This window comes from Callorhinus ursinus, unplaced genomic scaffold (assembly GCF_003265705.2).
Source record: "Callorhinus ursinus isolate GAN/ISIS: 27379988/994484 unplaced genomic scaffold, GSC_fseal_2.0 scaffold22, whole genome shotgun sequence".
Lineage (NCBI taxonomy): Eukaryota > Metazoa > Chordata > Mammalia > Carnivora > Otariidae > Callorhinus > Callorhinus ursinus.
The window spans coordinates 20,717,654-20,738,255 of record NW_027397084.1 but is presented as its reverse complement, the minus strand read 5'-3'; the positions used below and the strand labels follow the sequence as shown (position 1 = coordinate 20,738,255).

The window sequence follows — 20,602 nt, the reverse complement described above, 5'->3', positions numbered from 1 at the left end:
GAAAGAAAGAAAGAAAGAAAGAAAGAAAGAAAGAAAGAAAGAAAGAAAGAAAAAGAAAAGAAAGAAAGAAAAGAAAATAACAACATAAATTCAGATGCTGATTAGTGCTGTGAGGGAAATAATTATGAGGAGAGAATAAAGATGGAAAGCAACTGGAAGACTCCATGATTGAGAAAGATATATCTGCAGGCAATTGACTATAGAGATATAAAAATGGAGATAGGAAGATCAGTTATAAGATGATTCAGATATGACTGTCAGGGTATCTCAGGAAAAAAGTAAGGTATGGGGAAACAGCAGTCTCATACTATGTACTGGGCATCATTTTTGGCACTGATGATTTATCATTAAGTAAAAGAAAAATTCCTAATCTCATGGAGCTTGCATTCCAGTGGGAAAGAAAGATAATTAAAAAAATAAGCAAATGTTAAGATAAAGAAATAACAAAGAAAAAAATAAAACAAGGAATTTGTGTCAGAGATTGGAGAGAGGTGGTAATTTGAATGATATGATCAAGGACGACCTCATTCATAATATTGAGTAAAGACATAAAGTGATGAGGGGATATATCCTGCAGATATCTAAAGTACACCTGAAGTCTGAAAAATAATGAGGAATATGTGAGCCTGGATAAGAGTAAACCAAGAGTAATAGATTCACTCAGAAAGGCTATAAAGAGACAGACTGGTTGCTTTAAGTATGTAAGATTTACTGTTAGTGATAGGGTGTACAAAGGGAGAGTTTGAGTCGAAGGGTTAGCTACGTGTGTTTTAATCAGTTTTAGCTACTAGTTTGTGAATAAACTATAGAGGAAAACAAAATCAACAATGGTCTGTAGCAATAATATTGCCACAGGATAATGGTAACTTGGACCACAGGGGTATCCATGCAGATGATAACAAGTGCTTCGATTTTGTAATATAAAAATAAATAAAGCTGACCTTATTTCCTGACTAATCAGATGTAGATTTTAAGATAAATCTTCGTTTAAATTCAACATTTTTTGAGTACCTACAAACATTAACCTAATGTATGTAGGTACTAATTGAGGTACCTAATACACTAACCATTTTTCCAAGTCATGGAGATACATCAGTGAATAAAAGCAACAACATTTCTGCCCTCTCGGAGCTTATATTCTAGAATACAAGGTTCAATTTTGACTCAAGAGACATTTGTCCTGAGCAGCAGGATAAGGGAAGGTCCACCAAGGAAGGTCCACTAAATGAGATTGGGGAGGTTGTAGGTAGAGATCATTTGGAGAGGGAGTTTGGAATTTTTGTTTTCAGAGATACTAATTCTGAGATACTGTGAAATGTGAAGGAGGCAGTTCACTATAAAATCTAGAAGCCTGAGTTCAGGAGAGGAGACTAAATTGAAGATTTAAATTCACTGGTCTGGGGCACCTGGGTGGCTCAGTTGGTTAAGTGTCTACCTTAAGCTCAAGACGTAGCCATTTTCATCCTGGAATCAAGCCCCACATTGAGCTCCTTGCTCAACAGGGAGACTGCTTCTCCCTTACCCCTTACTGCTCCCCCTCCTTGTGCTCTCTCTCTCTCAAACAAATAAGTGAAATCTTAAAAATAAATAAGTAAAATAAATTCATGGGTCATTAGCTACAAAGGACAAGTAAGGCCCTGAGACAGCATAAAAATACCAAAGAAGTGGGTACAGTTAGAGGAAAGAAATTAGTTCACTGAGCCACGAGAATTTCCACATCAGAGGCCTGGAAAATGAGGACGCACCAGTAAAGAAGGGAAAGAAAGAAACACCAGCATAGCAGAAAGAACAAGAGAAAGTTGTTCCTAGTAGCCAAGTGAAGAAAGTTTCTAAGAAGATGAAAGTGATCAAATGTATCAAATGCATCTGTAATGTTAGATGAAATTTTGAATATTGAGTAAATGGGTTTCAGAAAAAAATGAGAGATTATAGATTGTAAGAATAGGCAATTCCTTCAGTTTTGTGGTAAAATAGATGAGGTAGATTGAAACGGAAGTAGAGGCAGGAGAGTCCTTGGCTTATCTTTAATAACTAGAATGATCATTTGCAACGCTGCCCTGCTCTTTGCCAAATGTACATCTCTTCAGGTTTCTTCCTGGTTTAAATCTCTTCATCACGTCCCAGAGCAATTCATTGCCTTCAAAAGAATGCTTTTAGCTCATCAGCCGAGGCTCTTCACAATATGTTCACTATATATTTCTCCAGTCTCCTGTCTTGCTACCCAATCCTACCCACTCTACCCCACCATGATCAAAACTCCATGTATTACAGTCAAGAAATTATTAGCAATTGTCTGTGCTTTTTTTTTTTTCATTCCCCAGTGTGTTGGCTCATACTATTTCTTTCAACCAAATATTTTTCTCACTCTTTTGGTTAAGCTAACTCTGCTTCTGTTTTTCAGGACAGCTGAGGAAGAGGTAGCTTTCTTTTTTTTTTTTTTTTTTTTTTTTTAAAGATTTTATTTATTTATTTGAGAGACAGAGAGAATGAGAGAGAAAGCACATGAGACAGGGGGAGGGTCAGAGGGAGAAGCAGACTCCCTGGTGAGCAGGGAGCCCGATGCGGGACTCGATCCCGGGACTCCAGGATCATGACCTGAGCCGAAGGCAGTCGCTTAACCAACTGAGCCACTCAGGCGCCCAAGAGGTAGCTTTCTCCACACCTCAGGATCAGTTTTTCTCTTCTGTGAGGTTATAACACCAAGTACAAATTTCTGTTATAATGTACATTGCTATATAATGAAACTTCCCCTTCAAGTTTAATAAATCCCTTAACAAATTAAGCATCCCTTGATGAAAATGACTACATCTTCCATTTAGTTAATATTGGCATCTGGCACACGTAAGAGCTCAATAATGATGAATGGATGAATGCGAAGAGCTAAAAACTACTCAAGAAATCATTCCAGAAAGAATGTTAACCTCTGGCTACCCTGAAACCTCAGTGATATGTTCCAGAGCAGGAGAGCTGGGACTCTGAGACAGAATTTAAGGTTAGTTAGAATACAATATTTTTCATCAAAATCTGTGCATAATATCATATTGGAATATGATGGATTTCACTTGTAGATTAATGAAAAAGGTATACAATTTTATCAAAATACAGGTGTTTTATATATGCTTTAACATATATAAAATATAAAATAACACACATATATACAGACATAGATATATAATTTTCAGCATTCTATTTGTATCTATTTCACTAAAGAGTTATGCTCAGTAAAAGACAATAGAAATATCAGAATTGTAATCTGTACCTTAAAAATGTAACTACATGGTAGAGAGAAAAGAACATACCTTGAATTACAAATGTTGTGGCAGTAAAGTGGGATAAAATGTGATTTTATTTGGACTGAGTCAAAATTTTCCAGACAAACTAATAATATAGTGTCATTCAGAACCAATATTTTTTCAAGAAAATGTTGATTTTTGTTTATGTAGTTGATTTCCTCTCCATTTCATTTTATGTTTCCCCAAACACGAATTTTTAGGTTGCAGACTAAAATATTTAAAGTTTGGGGGTGCCTGGGTGGCTCAGTCTGTTAAACATCTGACTCTTGATTTGGACTCAAGTCATGATCTCAGGGTTGTGAGATGGAGCCCCGAATTGGGCTCCGCACTGGGTGTGGAGTCTGCTTAAGTCTCTCTCTCTCTCTCTCTCTCTCTCTCTCTCTCTCAAAAAAAAAAAATTTGTTTAAAGTTTGTAAAAGAAAATAAATCACTCATTCACTCTAAGTATCATTATACGATGAAATAGTCATTCTCAGAATTTTGGTTGACTGGAAGCTACCAGCCTTCAAGATTCATGGACCTTCATATAATTACACCAAGCTTTAGCATAGGTGATTAGAGATTACTGGGTTTTTGTAGCTGTTATTACTATTTTTTAATTTAAGAAGACATTGTTTACTTCATTGGTATCAAGCTCACATAGAAATTTCTGGTCATGTGAGGAGCTGCTTGTTGTAATTTGAGAGGACTGTCAATTTCTTTTTTGTTTGTATAGTTGTTGAAAGTGGTCTCATATCTTAACACCTCATGTGACTACCTGTCTCATCCACAATGAATGAGGTTAAAAAGGAATCACAATTTAATTTTAGACAATAAAGGGAGAGTAAGTCTTTTGGAATGCCTCTAAAGGAAAGGGGGATGAAATATTAGTACGAAAAAGAAAAGAAATGGGGAAAATCAGAAGAAGGTGTAACTTAGAAAAACAGAGAGTGAAAATAGATTTAAAATGGCCAAGGCACAGGTCTTGTATGACTCCATCTCTTGTGTAATGGGTTGTATTTCAGGTACATAGCAGGACTTGAAATAGTTTAGGTGAGATTAAAAGGACTATCAACTTTTTAAGAGGACATTCTTAATAGAAAAAGATTGGTTTAAAAAATTATTTAAATAAAATACTTTATTGTAAAATATACAAAGTTTTAGAGGAATATAAAGAGAAAAAATTATATATTAACATTTTGATATATGATGTAGTCTAAGTCCTTGCTAACCCAGATGAGAAGTGAATACAAAAGTGTTCAACTCAATTTTTAAAAGATTAAAATAACTAAAAGTCTATAATCAATACAATCTGATGTTAGGTAAAAGTTATTTTTTTTCAATCTATTTCTATCTCTTTAGAAGAAGTATACCAGAAAAAAAAAATATCTAACTTCTTCTGGTATATGGAATTGGATGAACAACTGCTGATCCAATGTTGGAACCCCCATCTTTGATCTGAAACAACTGAGAGGATATTAGCATGTAGAAATCCATAAGTATGTGCAACTTAAACAGTATCTGTGCTAGCAGTGGTCTGCTTCTCTTCCCTTATGTCAAATCTTGTCCCTCAATCCATAGCTCACAATGCACAGAAACAGGGAAAGAAGTGTGCAAAGGGTCCTTGAACAGCCTCTTATTATCCTCTGGATGATGAATGCAGCCCTGGACTGAATATCCCTTGTCCTTGATAGCATCAGTAAGCATCATTATCAGTTAATTCCGCACATCCGTGAGAGCTACTCAGAAGTAATATACCACAAATTTATCTTTCTCCTTCAGGAGGAGTAATCTCCTTGAAATAAAACCTGCAGTGACCCATGGCAAAAGATGCTTTCTGTAGTAAAATAACCCAGAGCCATGGCTCTTTTATGCATTTGCAATCATTCAGGAAGAGGCCACTGCCCTCTGTTCATCCATCAAAGGAAAAATAAAGATGTTAAAATTACTTGTATCAGTAATGAGGGCATTTGACTTACCACCTGTGATATGTGTGGCTGAAAGGCCAGGCACAGCCTTCCTGATGCTGTATTTGAGATGTTTCCCAAGTGTTTCTGAGTAGACAAGCAGGAAGGCTGCCAAAGAGGGATGGAAACGGTCATCACCATTCTTCTGCAGATTAACTGTGCCGGTCAGTGTCAGCCCAAGAGAGTAATCAGAGGGCAAAGTAGTTTGTAAGCCTCCTTACCATTTGTCTATTTATTCTCTCTCTCTTATCTATCTACCTATCATCTATCTATCATCTATTTATCATCTATCTATCTATCTATCTATCTATCTATCTATCTATCTATCTATCATCTATCTATCATCTATCATCTATCATCTATCTATCATCTATCATCTATCTATCATCTATCATCTACCTATCATCTATCTACCATCTATCATCTACCTATCATCTATCATCTACCTATCATCTATCATCTATCTATCATCTATCATCTATCTATCTATCACCTATCATCATCTGTATCCTGCTCTCTCTTTTCTCCCATTCCAGTTCACTCTCTCTTTCTACTCTTCCCTTCAGATCTCTTTTGTATGACATCACTGTTAAGAGCACAGACTCTGACTAGATGGTCTAGGATTGAATCCAAGCTCCTACCTTAATAAATGTGTTTCCTTGTGCAAATTATACAACTTCATCACCCTCAGTTTTCTCTTCTTTAAATTGGGATTAGTTAAGAGACTTCAGTAAGCATAGTAGGTACTTAGAGTTTTGTAAGTGCTATGGAAGTGTTTGTTATTCTTATCAGACTCCATTACTCATCGATAATAACAAATTACTACTTCTCTTGTTCTTTTGTAGCAGCATTACTACAATAAAAGTCAACCTTTAGAGGTGGACTAAATAATATCAGGTTTATCATTAGATTTTTGAGGACTGCAATTTGCAAGTAAAATGGTATATCATCAATGACTTATTTAATAATATAAATGAGTTCTAGTTGTGGAAGATTTTATTTCCATAAATAACTTTAAATATTCTCTACACAATTTCTTTTTATTTTAATTTTAATAGTTCTTTTTTAAATTTAAATTCAATTGACCAACATATAGTATATCATTAATTTCAAATGTAGAGTTCATTAATTCATCAGTTGCATATAACACTTTGCTCATCAAAGTACCATAAAAAGACTTTAGGAGCTGTGCAGAATCCAAAGACCTTTTCCTTCTGGCCAACTCAACCTGTGGGCAAAACTTGATTTTGCCTCTGGATAGTCATCTTTATTGATCTAATACAAAATTCAGAAGGCTATGTGAAGGCATATTGAAGAGAAAAGGCAGATATGGAAGTAGGTAGCACACTAGGTTATGCTTTAAATTGCAATAATAAGTGATATAATTAACTATCTTTGTCATTCTTTGGTTTACCACATTATATAACACATTCAAGTTTTGATTTTTATTTTTGTTTTTCATACAGTTATTTTTCTCTTAAGCAGCTTTATTTTCTTTATATATTTTGTCTTTCTTTGTACATTACAGTGGCCCAGATATGTTACAAAAATATAAGTAGGTAATAATAATGATTATAATAAAATGTAATTTCTAAAGAATAAATACATAAAAGGTATATCTTATGATATTATCTCAATATTTACCTTACAAATCCCATTGCTAAGTCTGAGATAGGAAGTGTTAGACTAATTTTGGTCAGCTTCACCTAGGATTTTATTATTGTCATTCCTCTTGTTAAAAACAAGTTACCAAATGATTTTGGTTGCTTTTACTATGTGAAATAAACAGTTATTTTAATTTATTCTGAAATGCATGCGTTCTCACAAGCAGCAACCATATATTAATAACATTTCTATATTCTGTACCTATTAACAGTTACTTTATCTACTCTATATGCACACTAAAGAGTGATATGAGAATTCCAGTGTCTGCTTAACAATAATATATGGGTTGGGATAAGTCTAATAAAGTTCTGGGCACAGGACATGGAAGCAAGTGATAACTGAGCATTCACGTTCCTATGCCCTGTTTTGTATTTTCTCTTCTTCCTTCTATATTTCATAGAAATGTGCCAGGTTCTTCAGCTGCATATGTTAAAGAATCTTGGAAATTAAAAAAAGAAATTTTAACTAAAATAAAGAAAAGCACAATGAAATTATGTAGTATTATTCAACATTCATTGTACAATCCAAAGACTGTGCATGGACTCTAATTTGAGTTTATTTCAGTCACAGACTAATGGCTTATTTGTTTGTGAGAATAGTTATTGAAACATTAACTAAAGATATTTTTCTTCTTGGTTTTTAGTTGATGATTTGTTCTTTAACTAAAAGTTGTGACATTTCCATCAAAGCAAATAAGGAATTTTAGATAACTGATTCTTATTCAGAATACTAAAAATAAGCTTTTTTGTTTTTTGTTTGTTTTTCCTAAGGAAAAACAGTTTTATTACATATAGCTTTAGAACACTTATATTTTCCTAGGGGAAAAATTGACTATGACCATTTAAAGTGACAAAACTGTTTTCATATAAAACATATAAACATGACTTTAGATATGTTCTTATAAGATATTCTTTTTTTTTTTGCTACATAATGGGAATTTGAAACTGAAAATTATTTTTTTGCTGAAAGGAAAGTCAAACCAGTAACAATACTAACCATTAATGTAATTTTTTTCTTTTAGTAAAAAATCCATTGTGAAGTTAATATAGTTAGCTTTTGATATTTATATAGTTCGGACTTTTGCTTCTTAAGAACACATTTTTGATAGAGAATTGTGTAGTATTAAGATGAGCTCTAGGTGCTTGTCAACATTTTTAAAAATTTATTATCCATCTCAACATTACAATTCTATTGCAAATACATTTTTAATTTTTTTTTAAGATTTTATTTATTTACTTGTCAGAGAGAGAGAGAGAGAGGGTGAGCACAAGCAGGGAGAGCTGCAGGCAGAGGCAGAAATGCTCCCTGCTGAGCCAGGAGCCCAATGTGGAACTCTATCCCAGGATTCTGAGATCACGATCTGAGACGAAGTCAGACGCTTAACCGACTGAGCCACCCAGGCATCCCACAAATACATTTTTAATACATATTTGAAAATGGTACTGAGTGTATATTGATAGCATATTAATTTAGCATATATTATTTATTAGCATATCTGTATATTAGTATTTATTTGACATATCTGATTTTATTTAATATATTATCTGTTAATTAAATTACCATAATTTTTTTTTAAAGATTTGTTTACTTATTTGACAGAGAGAGACACAGCAAGAGAGGGAACACAAGCAGGGGGAGTGGGAGAGGGAGAAGCAGGCTTCCCGCGGAGTAGGGAGCCTGATGCGGGGCTCGATTCCAGGACCCCGGGATCATGACCTGAGCCGAAGGCAGACGCTTAACGACTGAGCCACCCAGGCGCCCCACCATAACATAATTTTTGAACAAAATTTACTTTATTTAAAAATCTCCAACACAATGACTGACCCATTGTAGTCTCACAAATATGTTTCCCTGAACGATAATACTAAAGCTATGTAATGCTCACATATATTTTAAATAACCAGTAGCATTAATCTGTAGTCCCATTAAATAGAAAAATAAGAAATAAAAAGAAGGCCTGAAAGTATTCTCCATGAAATTTTAGTTTTTGTATTATTAAACACATGGACAGGAAAAAAAAAACAAACACACAGACCAAAAGCCTCTAACTAAATCTCTGTGAAATTATTATAACCTGAGAACAACTCTAAAATAACTGTTTTGCAGAAAGCAAAGAATTTAAAGATTTTGTAGCACAGACAAGGGGAATTTGGTCAGAGTACACCTTGTTCTAAAAATTGTTTGCCATTGAATTCTTCAATAGATATAGGGAAACTGAGGTTGTATTAGTCATGAGCCAGGATAAAAAGGTAGCAAGACTAGCATCTCAGTTTAATCGACATTGCTCAGACAATACGAGGTTAACAAAAGCATTATAAGTGAACCATTAAGGGTGGCCATGGACTGAATATTTGTGTCTCCTCTAAAATTCGTATGTTGAAACCTTAATCTCCAAAATAGTGGTATTTGGAGGTAGGGCTCTGGGGAGGTAATTAGGTCATGAGGTCAAGCCCTCATGATGGAATGACTGCACTTATAAGAAGAGACACCAGAAAGCTTTCTTCTCCCTCTGCTCTCCTCCATGGAAACAACAAAAAGAGAACCATTTGCAAACCAGGAGGTGAGCTCTTAACAAACACCAGATCTGTCAGCACCTTGATCTTGGACTTCTCAGCCTCCAGAACTGTGATAAATCAATTTCTATTATTTAACCCACTCAGTCTATGGTATCTTTGTGATAGCAGACAGAACTGTCTAAGACAGGCTCAGTGGGAAGTTTTAGTACTTCAAGGTCTTTCTCAGTCTTTCTTTTCATCCATCATTGGGTTCAGGGCCAACATGCTTAAGCAAAAGTCAGAGTCCAGATTTTCACTGCTATAAAATATATAAGATTGAAAAACTGAGGTCCATAAGTTTAGGAATAGTTGAGTTTTTTTTTAAGATTTTATTTATTTATTTGACAGAGAGAGACACAGGGAGAGAGGGAACACAAGCAGGGTGAGTGGGAGAGGGAGAGAGAGAGAGAGAGAGAGAGAGAGAGAGAGTGTGTGTGTGTGTGTGTGTGTGTGTGTGTGTGTATTAACTTCAATCATATGTTGAGTTAGCTATTGTGTAGAAGCAGAACAGAATGCAACATAAGACTAAGATGCCAAGGACAACAGGAAGTTGATTTGCTAAAAAGCTCTAAAATGCTTCCCTTAGCCACCCACTTATATTATGTGTTCCTAACAAAGAACACCAACTCCATCCTTCATCTGAACTTATTAACCTGATGACCCAGAAGTTGACAGTCATCAGTTTTCCAAGCTTAATTATATTTTTTTGTTTTAGTCTTTATCCTATTTGTCAGATGTTGACAAAATACCAAAGATTAGACTTTAAAAATCAAATCACAGAATTAAAGGCAAAACAACCTGAAAGTTTATACCATTGATAACTAACAATCTAGAAACCTAAACTATAAAAAATTAAAAAGAAACCTATAAAAAGGATGAGATAGACACAAAGAAATTATGTGATAGATAGTGGCTCCAGGCATTGAAATGTCTTTGTCTGGGAATCTTGGGAGGAAACTGTCTACATATGGAAGTTTGCTGCTTAATCTGAAGTTTTGGGGAAAGTTGTCTCCTTCATGATGCCATCTGTTCCCAGAAAATATTGAGAGATATTCAGCATAGTCATACCTCATTTTATTGCACTTCACAGATATTGCATTTTTTACAAATGAAGTTTGAAGACGTCAGCAGAGGAAGTAAGTGCAGATGTGGTGGAAATAACAAGAGAACTAGAATTAGAAATGGAGCCTGAAGATGTGACTGAATTGCATGATAAAACCTTAATGGGTGAGGGAGTTGCATTTTAAGGATGATCAAAGAAAGTGATTTCTTGAGATGGAATCTACAACTGATGAAGATGCTGTGAAGGGCACTGAAATGACAACAAAGGATTTAGAGTATTATATAAATTCAGTTGATAAAGCAGGGTTTTGAGAGGGTTTGAGAATGGCAGAGTTTGAGAAGATCTACTCCAATTTTGAAAGAAGTTCTACTGTAGGTAAAATGCTAAAAAATACCATCTCATGCTACAGACAGATTATTCATGAAAGGAAGAATCAATGTGGTGAAACTCAGTGTCTTGTTTTAAGAAATTGCCACGGCTACTCCAACCCCAGCAACCATCATCCTTAGTCAACAGCCATCAACATCAAGGGGAGACTCTCCATCAGAAAAAAAAGATTGCAACTTGCTAGAAGTTCAGAATCATCATGTTAACATTTTTTTTAACAATAAAGTATTTTTTAATTAAGGTATATACAGGAAGCCTGGGTGGCTCAGATGGTTAAGCGTCTGCCTTCGGCTCAGGTCATGATCCCAGAGTCTTGGTATCGAGTCCCGCATCGGGATCCCTGCTCAGTGGGGAGCCTGCTTCTCCCTCTGCTTCTCTCTCTCTGTCTCTCATGAATAAATAAATAAAATCTTTTAAAAAATTAAGCTATGTACATTGGGATTGTTTAGACATAATGCTATTGCACACTAAATAGACTACAGTATCATGAAAGCATAACTTTTATATCCACTGGGAAATCAAAAAAATTCATTTGACTCCCTTCTTTGTGGTTGTCTGGAATCGAACAAGAAATATCTTTGAGTTATATGTGAAGTTTGTGAGCAATGAAGACATCATGCCATTGGCTCATGTTTTTATAATTATGAAATGTGAATCCAAAGATCTCTGTTTTTAACTTAATTACTGGTTCGTAGATGAAGGTTCCTGATATGGGTCATTCCAATAAGGTTCAACAGTGGTCTAAGATTTGATGGCATGCAGGAGTTTTTGAACTTAAACATGGAACAAACTGTCTACACCCTAAATAAAAAAAAATGTATATATTGCTTTAATAATTTATAATAACTCTCCAAATAAACTTGCCCGTTTGATTTCATGGAATCATTTGCTCTTTTAATTTTCATTGATGACCTACAACGATAAGGGCAATTCATTTCTGTATGGTGAACAGTGTCTTAAAAAGCTTATTGGTCATAGTTGCTATCAATGGACAATTCTCTGACTTGATAAGGTAGTTGGTATAATGGAAGTTGGGAACACAAATTCTAGAAAAAATTTTTTTAAGTTTGTTTACTTTCTTTGGTTGTGCATTTATTTTCCTACTATCTGTGTAATTGCTTTTTGATGGGAAAAGCTTTTAGCCATGCAAATATAGACAGACAATAGCAAGAACATATTATCCATTCAAGATATTCATATCCATTCAAAAAATCCATCTGTAAATGTTTAAATAGATTTTAAGGCTTTAGTTCTTACCCATGTCTCACTTTTATAGTTTGGCCAGGGTTACGAGTTTGGCATATGGGACCTGAGCCAGGAACATCCTAGGCAATTTTGAGTAAAATAGCCCTAGCAACGTGGGTTTAAATTTGATATCAATTAATCTCTACCATGATGATAAAACTAAAAGTCTTGGGCAATAAATTATGTTAGCCAAAATTATTAGAATGCAGTTGGAATACCTTCTTGATGTCTAACATAGTCAATGTGGAGGGATTGAGTTCATGATTACCCAGGGAGGATATTAGCAATTTTTCAGTGACATTTAATTTATACCATAAAACATAGCCAATTGTCTGTTATTAACTGACAGGTACATTAAAATCCAGAAACAAAAACAATTTGGAGACAGTTATTATATTTGTAGACAACTATTTGTTACCTTAATAGAAGTATATATCTTTAATTTAGAAAGAGGTAATTACATATATGTATAATACACACATGTAAAAATATATAGCTTACATATATATATCATGAAACTATGAAGACTGGATCTTCAATATGTCATTTTTATTATTTTTATCTTATTGTGTTAAGCAAAGGATAATCACAATAGTTATGGGTTAATTATTACTTGGTGAGTGCCCCCAAACCTAATTATTTCTATTGTCCTTTCTTCTATAAAATGAAGAAGCAAATTACTGTGTTAACTGGTAGCCATTCCAAGCAACACAAAGATGGTTTTAGCAAAGGAGACTATAACTTCCAGGAAAATTAAGATAGGAAATTTAGAAAATTTAAATCATTAAATTTTCCTATAACACATAAAGAGCAAAAACACAGAGTAGTGAAATTTTTCCAGCAGCGGCAGGAATGGATTTCAAAGCGACCCAACAAAACTCTCTTCCAGCATGTTTGTGCAATAATGTGTGAGGGAACTAGGATGGACAGATGGCCTAGCCAAAGAAATTCCCCTTGACCCAGTGGGTTAGGTAATCAGAGTAGGGAGGGCTGCAAAATGAATTACCCAATAGCTACAGATTTGTAGAAAAGATCCCATCTACATCATAACAGAAAATAAGTGAGGTCTTTGTTTATTGTTCTATACCTCCTGTAAAAACCCAACAGTGCTTTATTTGTGGAGAGGTAAGGGAAATATTATCAAGCTCATTCTAAAATTCATATGGAAAAATAAAAAGTAGAAATAAAAAAATGCTGGAAGGGGAAAGTAAAAGAGGATGGTAGAATCTAAATTGACCTGATATTAATTTATATTATAAATTTTTTATTAATTAAAAATATAGTAATGGAAATGAATAGACTAATGATACATAATAATACATTTAGGGGCGCCTGAGTGACTCAGTTGTTAAGTGTCTGCCTTCGGCTCAGGTCATGATCCCAGGGTCCTGGGAAGGAGCCCTGCATTGGGCTCCCTACTCAGCAGGAAGCATGCTTTCCCTCTCCCACTCCCCCTGCTAATGTTCCCTCTCTCATTGTCTCTCTTTGTCAAATAAATAAATAAAATCTTTAAAAAATAATAATAATAATACATTTAGAAATTGACACTGATACATAATGCAGTATACAATATGATAAAAGTAGCATATCAAATTGCCAAGAAAAAATGGGGTATTCAATAAAATGAGGTAGATATCTTGGTAGCCCCAGAGAAAAAAAATAATTTCTATCTGTATCCCACACCTAATATCAAGACTAATTCCAAATGGATTACAAATTCAAGTTCTTCCCCATTTTTGAAATTGGTCTATTTTTCTACATATTACAATTGCTGTCAGAAAAATCAACATGAGATAAAATCTCTTATACTAAGGAACTTATATGTCAACTTAAACTGTACCATGAAAAAGGAAAAGTATATTTATAGAACCTAAACAAAATAAATAATAAAGAATTCTAAAATGCACTGTATGATTGTTCTATCTATAAAGTCTCTAAATTATAAAAGCAAAAATTTGAATGTTTTAGAAGTGAATAATAAGCCTAAAAGGCATGAAAATAGGAAGTAAGAAAGGCAGAAAAATTTTAAAAAGGAGGAAAATACATTTTAAAAGAAATTTATGCATATGACTAATATAACTATTATATAACTAGTTTTGCATATTTTAGCATTAGGAATTTTCAAGAGACCTAAATTTATGATCAGATTCCATATTTTACATATATAAGTGAATATACACATGTACACACCAGATACATAATATATGCTGACTGCTTTCATATTTAAAAAGATGAGTGTCAAATATTGTGAGCTGATATTTCTAAGTTTAATTTTACATGTTTTCCCCTGAAGGGGGAGAGAGGGCGGACATTGGGCATACATGCTAGAGTGATGAAATCAATGGGCCATAGAGTCTGAGTTAAGTAATTAAAGTTAGAAAGGAGAACACAGGAAGAATAATAGTGAAAAGATAATAAAGTCAATGGATTAGACAACCTGGTGGGATGTTTTTGAGGGAAGAAAGTAAGGAAGGAAGCTAGAAAGAGAGGAGATAATGGCTAAAGAAATGGAATATTGAGATGGATGCACTTGTTGCCAATGACAAGGCCCATGGCATGATCACGGCAGGTATGGCTGAGGTGAGGTAGGGGACAAAATCATCGACTGTAAATCATTATGAGAACAGGAAATAAGAAATTAGGGACAGAGTATGCAATCAGTGCTTTTATAATGAAAAGGAATTAGATAATTTGAAAAAAATTGAAAGGATATATAATGGATTAATAGTGAAAATAATAAAGCATTTTTATATGTTGAAGACAATAAAATACGAAAACAGATTGCTGGAGAAAGAAAATGGGTAGAATATAGAAGCAGCAAAATATGTGGGAGTGAATGGGGTCTACAACCCTTAGGGAGAGATTAAAGTTCCCAAAGAGTAGGCTAGGCATGGTGGAATAAAGAGGGATGGTGGATAGAAGCAAGTAATTTATTTACTTATAAATAAAAGTAAAGAAAGGAGGGTTCTACTGATTGCAGAAGTATATCAGCTAAAAGTGGATGATGATTAAAAGTAGGGAAGAAGTGTGATTAAGAAGAAACAACGTGAGAGACTATGGACTCTGAGAAACAAACTGAGGGTTCTAGAGGGGAGGGGGTGGGGGGATGGGTAGCCTGGTGATGGGTATTAAAGAGGGCACGTTCTGCATGGAGCACTGGGTGTTATACTTGAACAATGAATCATGGAACACTACATCAAAGACTAATGATGTAATGTATGGTGATTAACATAACATAATTTAAAAAAAAAGATGAAGAAACAACTTTAGGGAGCCTGGGTGGCTCAATTGGTTAAGTGACTGCCTTTGGCTCAAGTCATGATCCTGGAGTCCTGGGATTGAGTCCCGCATCAGGCTCCCTGCTTAGCGGGGAGTCTGCTTGTCCTTCTGACCCTCCCCCTTTCTCATGCTCTCTCTCTCGAATAAATAAATAAAGTCTTAAAAAAAAAAGAAGAAATAACGTTATATTTTCCTTAGAAAATAAAGAAATGAATTTAAGGGAATATTGATGAAACATTGTTAGACATTTCTGAGTTCTCATTTCAAGACTGTGATTGACTTAAAACACTTTTTGTCCCATTGTCTTATTGTCTATTTGCTGCAGACACTGAGATAGCAAAAGCTTAGGTTCATTCAGGGCTTAGGTGAGGGCAGGTGAGGGGTAACGGAGTGAATATGCTAGTAAGGAACATAAGAGATTATGTTGGATAATGAATAAGGTAGAGATGGGAGGTTGGTGAAGGGTAAGAAGAAACTGGTATAGTCCCCCAATCAGTTGCAGTAGTTTATTTTTTTAAAGACTTTATTTATTTATTTTGAGAGAGAAAGAGCACAAGCAAGGGGAACAGGAGAGGGAGAATCAGTCTTCCCACTGAGCAGGAAGCCCAATGTGGGGCTCAATCCCAGGACCGTGAGATCATGACCCAAGCCAAAAGCAGATGCTTAACTGACTGAGCCACCGGGGCACCCCAGTTGCAGTGGTTTAAACAGCATCCACCCAAAACTTTATGTTCACCCTAGCTTCAGAATATGACCTCACTTTGAAATACAGTCTTTTAGATGTCATTAGTTAAGAAAGGTCATAGTTGTTTAGAGTAGGCCCTATATCTAACAACCTAGGGTCCTTATAAAAAGAGCAAATTACACATAGATAGACACGGGCAAGGCCAAGAGCGCACACAGGCAGAGATTAGAGTGATGCTGCCACAAGCCAAGGAAACACAAAGAGCCATCAGAATCTGGAAGAGGCAAGTAAGGATCCTCCCCTAGAGCCGTTCAGGGAATGTGGCCAGGTCAACACTGTGGTTTCAGACTTGTGGCTCCAAGAATGGAAAAGAATAAATTTCTGTTATTTTCACTCATCCGGTTTGTGATAATTTGTTACAGCAGTCCTAGGAAATTAATAGAATTGTTTTTGTGGAGTAGACACTTCTGGCGTTTGTCAGATTATATACTTTAAGCAAGTATCTGAATCATAAGCTTGTAAACTTACAGTGAAATGTTTTTTGAAAATGTGATTACAGTTCAATGTTGTTTCTGATAACGTCCAAGTCCACAGTGAGGTAATGTTAAGGTTATGACAGAAGAGCAGGAAAAAGTCAGATGATGACAGGTAGGTGCAGGAACTGGTTGGAGAACTCAAATAAGGATGAATTTTCCAAGAATGGGAGAAAGAGTTAGCCTAGAAATTTTGATGATGAGATAGGAAGTAAATACCTCAAAGAATGAAGAACAATTTTAAGCTCAATAAATGGAAACAGGAATGATGGCATTTTTTTTTTTTGGTTTTTATTTAAATTCCAGTTAGTTCACATACAGTGTAATATTAGTTTCAGATATACAATTTCCATACCACATCCGGTGCTCACCACAAGTGCCCTCCTTAATCCAATCGCCTATTTCACCCATCCCCCCACCCACCAGCCACTCTGGTAACCATCAGTTTGTTCTCTGTAATGAAGAGTCTGTTTCTTGGTTTGTAAAGATGGCATTTTTTACTCTCATTTTCCTTTTATAGATAAAACACAGAGAAACAAGTATCCCACCTAGACAGAAAAATAGGTTCTTTCTTTTTCTTTTTTTTCCTTTTTGTTGTTGTTGTTGTTGTTGTTGTTGTTGCTGCTGTTGTTAAAAAACCGACTGGCTAAGTGTAGCTGATACAATTTTCCAAACACAGTGTTCTAGAGGCCTTTTATTTTTTCAACTTTTTTTCAACCTCCTTTGTTGGAAACACTCTCCTTTTTGACTGGGTATTTTGTTAACCATTTCCAGCCCAGGACACAATTAGGTAAATTCAATTAGGTGGTTTATTTTGCACTATTCTATAAGTTTATTTATGTTGGTTAAATTTGAAATATAGAGAGGGGGTGGAGCAAGATGGTGGAGGAGTAGGAGACCTGGATTTCATCTGGTCTTGGGAATTCAGCTGAATAGGGATCAAACCATTCTGAACACCTACGAACTCAACAGGAGATCGAAGAAAAGAATAGCAACAACGCTCTGAACAGAAAAGCGACCACTTTCTGGAAGGTAGGACGTGCGGAGAAGTGAATCCAAGGTGATATTCGGGAGGATAGACGGCGGGGGAGGGGGCCTCCGTCGGCCGCTTCTGGCAAGTGATAGAGCTGCGGAGCACAAAATCGGACCTTTTAGAAGTCGGCTCTGCTGAGGGACGTCGCTCCAGTGGCAAAGCGGGGGATGGAACCCTTGTGGGACAGTGTGGTCTCAGGACCCTCGGGGTCACAGAAAGACCGGGGGTGCCTGAGTTCAGCAGAGCTCCCAGGTGTCAGAGTGAAGCCAGCTGCAGGGACAGAGCGGAGGAGCAAGCTCTCAGCTCGTGGTTGCCATAAACTGTGATCAGTGACTGTCAGGCCACTGCTCCTCCAGCAGGGACCCAACAAGCGGCAGATCCGGGGAGACTCCCCTCCCTCCCCCGAGGGGAGCTGTGCGGGAGTGCACCACAGGGATCTGCTGGGTTTGGAGACTCCACAAGGGGTCAGGTGCCAGAGATAGAAATGCTCGGTCACAGGCTGAGTGAGCACGGAGTGCGGCCGGAGACTGGGGACACGGGAGTGATTGACTGCCTTTGGGGGTGCCCTGAGGAGTGGGGCCCCGAGTTCTCGGGGGCTCCCGGGTGGAGATTGGGAGGCCGCCATTTTCACTCTCGTCCTCCAACACTGTACGGAAAGCTTGCAGGGAACAAAAGCACCTGAGAGCAAACCTGAGCTGATTACTTAGCCTGTACTCAGCAAGGGCGGGGCAATTCTGCCTCTGGCAAAGACATTTGGGAACCATGGCAACAGGCCCCTCCCCCGGAAGATCAGCACGAACAGCCAGCCAAGGCCAAGTTTACCGATCAATGAGAACAGTAAACTCCAGTGCTAGGGGGAATACTGCACATAGAATTCATGGCTTTTTTACCATGATTCATTAGTCTTTCAAAGTTAATTTTTTTAACTGTTTTTTTTTTTAATTTTTCTTTTTCCCTTTTCCAACCAACATCTTATCAATCCCTTTTAAAAAAAAATTTATTTTTCATTTTTAGAGTCATATTCTATCCCTTCTAGTAGTTACCTTTATTTTTGGCATGTATATATAAGTTCTTCTCTCTTTAAAATTTTGAGATACAGTTTCTTCTAACATATCAAAATATACCCTAAATCTCTAGTTTATGGCTTTTTTCCAGTCTCATGCCCGATCACATTCTCTCCCCCTTTTTTTTTTCTTTCTTTCCTTTTTTTTAATCCTCTTCTTTATTTTTTCAAACACCATCTGATAAATTCCTTTTTTAAAATTTTTTATAATTTTCATTTTTACAGTCATATTCCATCCCTTCGTCATATCAACCCTTACTTTGTACATATATAAGTCTTTCTTTCTTTAAAATTTTAGGAGGCACTTTGTTTTAACAGACCAAAATATACCCAAAATCTAGTGTGTGGCACTGAACTATGCACCAGCCTGACCATATTCGATCATATTCTGTTTTTTTTGTTTTGTTTTGTTCTGTTTTTGTTTGTTTTTATCTTTTTCTTTTTTCCATTTTCCATCTTTCCCTTTCTTTTCCCCTGGTTTCAGGTCTTTTCTGAATTGTTTAGAGTATATTTTCTGGGGACGTTGTTAACCTGTTAGTATTTTGTTCTCTCATTCATCTATTCTCCTCTGGACAAAATGACAAGATGAAAAAAATCACCTCAACAAAAAGAACAAGAGGTAGTACCGTCAGCCAGGGACCTACTCAATATGGACATTAGTGCGATGTCGGACCTAGAGTTCAGAATCATGACTTTAAAGATACTAGCTGGGCTTGAAAAAAGCGTGGACGTTATTAGAGAATCCCTTTCTGGAGAAATAAAAGAACTAAAATCTAACCAAGTCGAAAACAAAAAGGCTATTAATGAGGTGCAATCAAAAATGGGGGCACTAATGGCTAGGATAAATGAAGCAGAAGAGAGAATCAGAGATATAGAAGACCAAATGATGGAAAATAAAGAAGCTGAGAAAAAGAGAGATAAACAACTATTGGATCACGAGGGCGGATTCGAGAGATAAGCGATACCATAAGATGAAACAACATTACAATAATTGGGATCCCAGAAGAAGAAGAAAGAGAGAGAGGGGCAGAAGGTATATTGGAGCAAATTATAGCAGAGAACTTCCCTAATGTGGGGAAGGAAACAGGCATCAAAATTCAGGAGGCACAGAGAACCCCTCTCAAAATCAATAAAAATAGGTCAACACCCCGACATCTAATAGTAAAACTTAAGAGTCTCAGGACAAAGAGAAAATCTTGAAAGCAGCTCAGGAGAAGAGATATGTAACCTACAATGGCACAAACATAAGATTGGCAACAGACCTATCCACAGAGACCTGGCAGGCCAGAAAGGACTGGCATGATATCTTCAGGGCACTAAATGAGAAAAATATGCAGCCAAGAATACTATATCCAGATAGGCTGTTATTGAAAATAGAAGGAGATATAAAAAGCTTCCAGAACAAACCAAAACTAAAGGAATTTGCAAATTATAGCAGAGAACTTCCCTAATGTGGGGAAGGAAACAGGCATCAAAATCCAGGAGGCACAGAGAAGTGCCCTGAAGATATCATGCCAGCCCTACAGGAAATATTGAAAGGGGTCCTCTAAGCAAAGAGAGAGCCTAAAAGCAGCAAAGATCAGAAAGGAACACAGACAACATACAGTAACAGTCACCTTACAGGCAATACAATGGCACTAAATTCATACCTTTCAATAGTTACCCTGAATGTAAATGGGCTAAATGCCCCAATCAAAAGACACAGGCTATCAGATTGGATTAAAAAAACAAGACCCATTGATATGCTGTCTGCAAGAGACTCATTTTAGACCCAAAGACACCCCCAGATTGAAAGTGAGGGGGTGGAAAACCATTTACCATGCTAATGGACACCAAAAGAAAGCTGGGGTGGCAA

The 20,602-nt window shown here is 36.1% G+C and overlaps 1 long non-coding RNA gene across 1 annotated transcript in view; it reads right to left on the bottom strand.

Annotated features, from left to right (window-relative positions):
• Positions 1 to 20,602, bottom strand: part of LOC141374846 (uncharacterized) — a 101,428-nt gene that overhangs the window by 69,076 nt on the left and 11,750 nt on the right. The window contains exon 2 of the long non-coding RNA XR_012381991.1: positions 5,252 to 5,347. This is a non-coding gene — a long non-coding RNA (uncharacterized lncRNA). The remainder of the gene's footprint in view (positions 1 to 5,251; positions 5,348 to 20,602) is intronic.